The sequence below is a fragment of the Nicotiana attenuata genome, unplaced genomic scaffold (assembly GCF_001879085.1).
Source record: "Nicotiana attenuata strain UT unplaced genomic scaffold, NIATTr2, whole genome shotgun sequence".
Lineage (NCBI taxonomy): Eukaryota > Viridiplantae > Streptophyta > Magnoliopsida > Solanales > Solanaceae > Nicotiana > Nicotiana attenuata.
Window position 1 is genome coordinate 72,657 of NW_017674458.1, and position 6,910 is coordinate 79,566.

A 6,910-nucleotide genomic window follows, 5' to 3' on the forward strand; every position below is an offset into this window, starting at 1 on the left:
TTCACCCAGGAGGTGTAATACCAAGGGTAGCAAAACTCCCCTCACATGAAAATGATATAGTTAATTATTCTAGAAGTCGAGTGAGAAGAAGGCCACGTAACCCATCCAATCCGACCCATTTAAGACTTTGGAAAAAGGGGACGCACTTTGGTTTGAAATCAGGGCAATTTCAGCCTGAGCTTACAGAAAAATCATTAATTTTGAAACCCATGAGACAAGCCCTCGTAGTCCTAGAAAATCGATAACAATGGCGAAAGAGTACTTAAAACCATTACGAGTTGGTATAAAATCAAGGCCTCAAGGTGCCCACATGGATAAGTTTGAAGGTATGAGACGTCTTAATGCATTTATCGGGGAAAAGTAACCTAGGTTATCTAGTCACATGGACAAGTGGAGCAGGTAGATGATTGTTTAGGAGAACATCTCATAAGGAGTGCGAGCAATATGTTTTTATCCTAACAAAAGGAACATGTCCCCATCCTTAATGTTATAAGACTTCCCATTGATGCCATGAAACATATACGAATTAAACGATGAGAGTTATCATATGAAATAGATAGTAGGGTAGCAAAACTAATGAGCACCACTTGGAACCAACGAGCTTAAACCAAGTTGAAGACATTAGAAGTCTGTAGGAAAGGAGAAATTTGCCCACTCTCGGGGCGCTTGTAGAGTACATAAAAGAAAAATGAGGTGAATTTAATCCAATCGTATAGTTGGATAACTAGTTGAGATGTTGAGATAATATTGCATTGAAGATTACGGGTGAACGACACATGATGCAAGACAAATGAAAGAAAGTGAGAGAGCCTTATTGAAGTAACCTTTACATTGTAACATGTAACCACTAGGAATGGTGGTAGTATAAAGCGATTACGAAAAGCTACATTTCTGAAAGAAGATCTCTGTATGAAGTCATGTGATGTATAGCTCTAGAATTCAAAATAATCCAATTATGTTTAGCAACTCAACTTCATAATGAATCAGTACAACACACTTTTACACAACCAACTATTACAAGCCACATTGGGAGATGCTATAAGACTTGACTGAGAGAAAGGCTTTGACATATGAATGTGTTACTAGGTGTATTTCTCCTTGGCCAACCCAAAACCAAAAGGCGAGACTTAGACTGATAAGCAGGTCATTGGACTAGCACAAGTGTAGATAATCCATTATCGGGAAGAGATCATTCAATTTCAGTAATTGCGGCATGCTATCAACCCTTGATGAACTTGAAGTGATATGAGAACCCAATGAGATAGTATAGAATAATCATGGAGGGTTTGCAGATGTTCATAATGAGTTCTTCATGGATTTTGACTTGAGAACTACCCAGATGCTAATGAAATACAGAAGAACATGAGAAACAGGCGTTGTGTTATAATAACCCCCAAAGGTGTGCTTGGTCTTGACGGAGAGCCTAGTAAGGGTCCTTACGAGACAGAAAGTGTTACAATGACTCATAGAAGGATATGTTCTCTCATGGTTATCAAACAAGTGTGGGGAAACTAGCACAATGAATTTACTAACTAAAGAACACAATGAACACATGTTATGGAGGTGTAAAGAGAAAGTAAACATTTGTTATGAGCTGGACATGCTTCTGCTATATTAACTCCCAACTGCAATATACGACCATACCACGAGCAACCACAATACTAGGACAAAGTGAGCTACTTACCGCGGGATGTCCCAAGTGGACACGAAAGTTATGGCGACACAAGATCTTCCTATGACGTGGATGTGAGGATCTCAATTTTCAGAGAGACTTTATGCACACGGTGACCATTTCGATTGACATGCACTCATGTGAGGTGTTAAGGTATGCTCTTATGTTACTAGGCAGTGAGAAGCTTTCATGATGATATTCGCAAGACTGACTGTTCAAACCATATAAGCCATATACACAACTGAGTAAAAGAGTGACTCGAGAAGGATTGCAACGCTGGGATGCTTTGCATGGAACTTGACACCACTTAGGTAAACTTTACGACGGTGCATGTATAGGCACAAGCGAGTAGATTTTGTCCATTTAAATGAAAAGATTCTGTAAGGAATTCATCGGATATAGTCCCTTGGTGAGACTTTAGGAAAAGCAAGTGGGAAGTATCAATCCTAGAGTTATAACTCAATTCAAGGGCATAATTATAGAACTTAATTCCACAAGAATGTAAATAAGAGAATTCATAATAGAGTGGATTCACGAATAGTGCGTCTCGTTCAAAGAGTCGATAAACGCAATGTTTTGCCATTCAACATCTTGTTAAGACCATGTTTATGAGAACTCTTCAATATGGATGTACATATACAATGAGTAGAAATTTTCATTTGACTAACTTAATGACGTTAGGTTGATAGGGTAATAGCTTAATCGATACCCCTCGACTCCACATCCCTAACGTACGTAGGTAACATACTGATATACTACACGATCTGATGGTGCAGAGACATCAATAGGGACAAGGACACTCCCCCTCTTAGCGATATGTTTTACCAATCCATCCACAGCTCAATACATTCTCCAAACAAGTCCTTGGGCAATCCACTCGAACTCAATGGTGGGATCAATCCCTCCTTACATGCTTCAAATCCGCGGATTATGGTATCAAGGTTACCAATCTTGAGAATAAGACTTAGAGAGGAAATCAGCTCCCTAACTTGAGCTCTATCACACGATTGGAGTATCAAAGAAGGGTGAAATTCCAAAATGTCCGAATAGCCTCCAACTTATAGATGTGGTCGACTACACACCGATAAGAAGGACTCTACTAGACACGGCTCCGAGACATCCTAGGACACTTTAAAACCTTAGGCTCTGATACCAAGCTTGTCACGCCCCAAAATCGAGGGACATGACCAGCGCTCGACCGGGTAGCCCCAGTCAAGCGGACCTGGGTGCCTTTCCTATCCCACGTGTCACCCCGTGTTTTCATCACTCATTAATCAAAGGAAACAGCCATTTATGATTTAAACACCTTTTTTACGAAATATACATAACATACATGGTTACTTAGCGTGGTTTACAAGTTACACTGCCCAAATACAAGATACATAAGTACATAACCCACGTTTCCTGTCTACGAAGCCTCTAAGGATACAAAAGAGTTTTATAATACTTGCCAGTAACAAGGCTCCGGCTATACCTTACACAAATACCAAAAATAAGACTACGGGAAGAAAAGCGGCATGAGCCACGCAGGGTCCCGAGAGGAAAGGGGCTCACCAACTCAGCTGACAGGAAGTGAAAGTGCTACTGTCGGTGGACTGGAGTACCTGCTATAGAATCACCTACAATCATAACACGAATGTAGCGCCGCCGGCAAAGGGACGTCAGTACATTTGAATTGTACTGGTATGTATGAACAAACTTTACCCCAAGTAAAATCAAACAATACAAACTTTATCCCAAGTAGAATCAATCAATACACAGATAACAAACAGTAATAGAATCAACAATCAAATGCACATGAAAGGAACAACCAAAGCCAAACAAGTTTCACAATCTCTCATTTTCCCCTTTCAACATTATTTCATCACATCAATAATTTCACAACTTTCTCATATTTTCATTTCAATAGTGATTTCGATCACTTTTCCACCCTTATTACCTCGGCCACCCTTATCACCACAACCCACACCTTATTACTTCGTGTTGCGGCGCGCAACCCGATCCCACCGAACAATCACATTTCACACAACAACAACAACAACAAATCACATTTCACACGACAACAACAACAAATCACAAAGAATTTTTATAACCATCAATACCATTTCCATCATATACAACAGCGCGCATACAATTTAAGTCACAACGATAATTGCCCACGACAAGTCACATACTATATTACCACAGTTGTTTCAATTGCATCAATCACGATTTCTTTCCATCACAGCTGTTACCACATAAACACATTCACACACGCACACTTGGTTTGTTGCCATTTACTTACATCATTATATCGGGAGACTTAACCAACAACGTTCAAGGCATATCAATCACAAATCACAAATAGTCCACATAGGTATCACATACCAAATACACGTACATCAAACGAGGTGACTTTACAAAGGTCAAAGTTAGCTATACATACCTGGAATCGAATTTCCCTTTTTACTTCTACTTCGGCTCACCAACAGCCTAGTACCGACAATCTGCAAGAACGGAGATGAAGACAATTGCTTGAAATTTCCCGGCCCGGGTGACTTTGAATAATCAAATTGATGAAGGTAGGACTTTCTCTCTCAAGAACTCTCTCTTCCCTCTCTCTAGTTTGTTCAGAAAATATGTTAAAATGAGGGGTTGGGGTATTTTATTGAAGAAGGGGTTGGGTTTAAAATTTAGAAAAATAGGAGCCCCGAGTCAGGTATGCGATCGCAAAGAGGAAATGCGGTCCGCAGAATGGACTGCAAAAGTGCTCCAAATCTCTGAACATTCTGTTTGGGTTGGCGGCAGAAATGCGATCCGCATACCAGTTATGCGATCGCACAATGGACCGCATTTTGACCTTAATTTTGACTAACACCCTGACTCACTTTGCGACAGAAATGCGGTCCGCATACTTGATTTGTGAGCGCATTCTAGACCGCATAATAGCACTTTTCTGGAAAACTTGATTCTTTGATTTTTAAATGCTTAGATCAGTACAAAGGGTCCGAACCGCGACTCGCAAGCTCGCCGCGAAGAATTACACATTCCTAACACATTTTCGGAACTTGACACTACAAGCTACTAGGTTTTGGGCACAATTTTCACGGGGCCTTACAGGGACACAGTGCGGCACGGTGATGCCAAGCAGGTTACGGTTGGAGATGATGGAGTTTTGAGGAAGCAGGGTAGTGTTTGTGTGCCTAATATGGATGGACTTCGTGAGTTGATTCTAGAGGAGGCCCATAGTTCCTGGTATTCTATTCATCCGGGCGCCGCCAAGATGTATCAGGACTTTCGGCCGCATTATTGGTGGAGGAGGAGAATGAAGAAGGATATAGATGCATATGTAGCTCGGTGTCTAAATTGTCAACAAGTAAAGTACGAGGATTAGAGACCTGGTGGTTTGCTTCAGAAGATAGAGATTCCTGAGTGGAAGTGGGAGTGTATCACTATGGAATTCATTGTTAGACTCCCACGGACTCAGAGGAAGTTTGACTTCGGTCAAAGTTTTGAGTAAACGGACTTGGACCCATGTTTTGACGATCCCGGTGGGTCCGTAATGAAATATGGGACCTGGATGTATCCCTAGCTTGAGATATGAATTTTTGTTGAAAATTGAAAGTTTGAAAATCTAATGGTTTTAAGAATTGATTGATGTTTGGCCTTGTTGATACCAGGTCCGTATTTTGGTTCTGGAGCACGGTACAGGTCCAATATAATATTTATAACTTATTTGTGAAATTTGGATATAAACGGAATTGGTTTGACGTGATCCGGTTGTGAAGTTAGAAGTTTTAAAGCTTTCTTGAAAATTTCATTCTATTTTTTGTTCAATTCATAGTTCTAGGTGTTATTTTGGTGATTTGATTGCGCGAGCAAGTTCGTATGATGTTTTAAGACTTGTGTGCATGTTTGGTTTGGATCCCCGAGGGCTCGGGTGAGTTTCAGATAGGCTACAGGATGTTTTGGACTTAGGAAAAACCTTGTTTTTGGCTTCAGCTGTCATCTACCGTTTTCTTCTTCATGTCCGCGAAGGAACTCTCGCAAACACGAAGAGTAAACTGGGCAGGATGAGTTTCTTCTTTGCTAACGCGAAGCTAGGTCACGAACGCGAAGTAATGGGGGCATTACCCTTTGCGAACGCGACTAGCCTCTCGCGAATGCGTAGGCATGGGACATGGGGGAGGGGAAACTGATGAATACTCTTCGCGAAGGTGGTGCTGGGCTCGCGAACGCATAGGCTGGTGGGTATAAGAACTCGCGAACGCGAGGGGTATATCGCGAATGCGTAGGCTATTTGAGCCGCTGCTTCGCGATCACAGGAGGCCCTTCGCGAACGTGAAAAAGGCCTGACGCCAGACTTTAAGACATTTCAAAAACGGGATTTTACCCACTTTTCATGAACTCTCCATTAGAGCTCGGCCTAGGTGCAATTTTGAAGCGAAAACTCAATACCAATTCATAGGTTTGTACATTTTAACTCATTTTCTTCCATTTCTAACATCACCCATTGAATTCCTAGACCTAATCTTTGTTCTTTCATGGTAGAAAACTAGGGATTTAGGAAGAATTGGGGGTATTTGCAAATTGGGGATTTAGACCTCGAGTTGAGGTCGGATTCTAAAACCAATTATATATCCAGGCTTGGTTCGAACCTCGGGTTTTGGCCAAGCGGGCCCGGGGTCGATTTTTGACTTTTTGGGGGAAAATTTGAGAAATCTAAATTTATGCATTGTAGTTGATTCCTTTAGCAATGATTGATGTTATTGAGTTAATTGTGGCTAGATACGAGTGGTTTGGAGATGGATACTAGAGGAAAAGCGGTAATTGAGCTTTGAGTGGCCCGCGAAGCAAGGTAAGTGTCGTGTCTAACTTTGACTCGAGGGATTAGGATCCCTTGACTTATTTGCTATATGAAAACCATGTGAGTGGCGTATAGGTGAGGTGACGAGTGCCTATGCACCGCCAATTTACCTGTCTTTGCCTGTTTCTTTCCCTTTATTCTTATATTGTCTTTTTCCTACATTAACTGCTACATGCTTTACTTGCATTCCCATACTTAATTGCTACTTGATAGACATTGTTTCTCCTTGTTGAAAGTATTAGTTATTTGGTAACTTTGTTGACTCCTGTTATTTGCTTAAGCTGGTTATCGGTACCTTCAAGGCATATTCTGGATTGGTCTCGTTGAGTAGTATTACTTGGTTTGAGGTTGAGCCTTGTGAAGGGTTATGTGATTTGAATTTTGGAATTTCT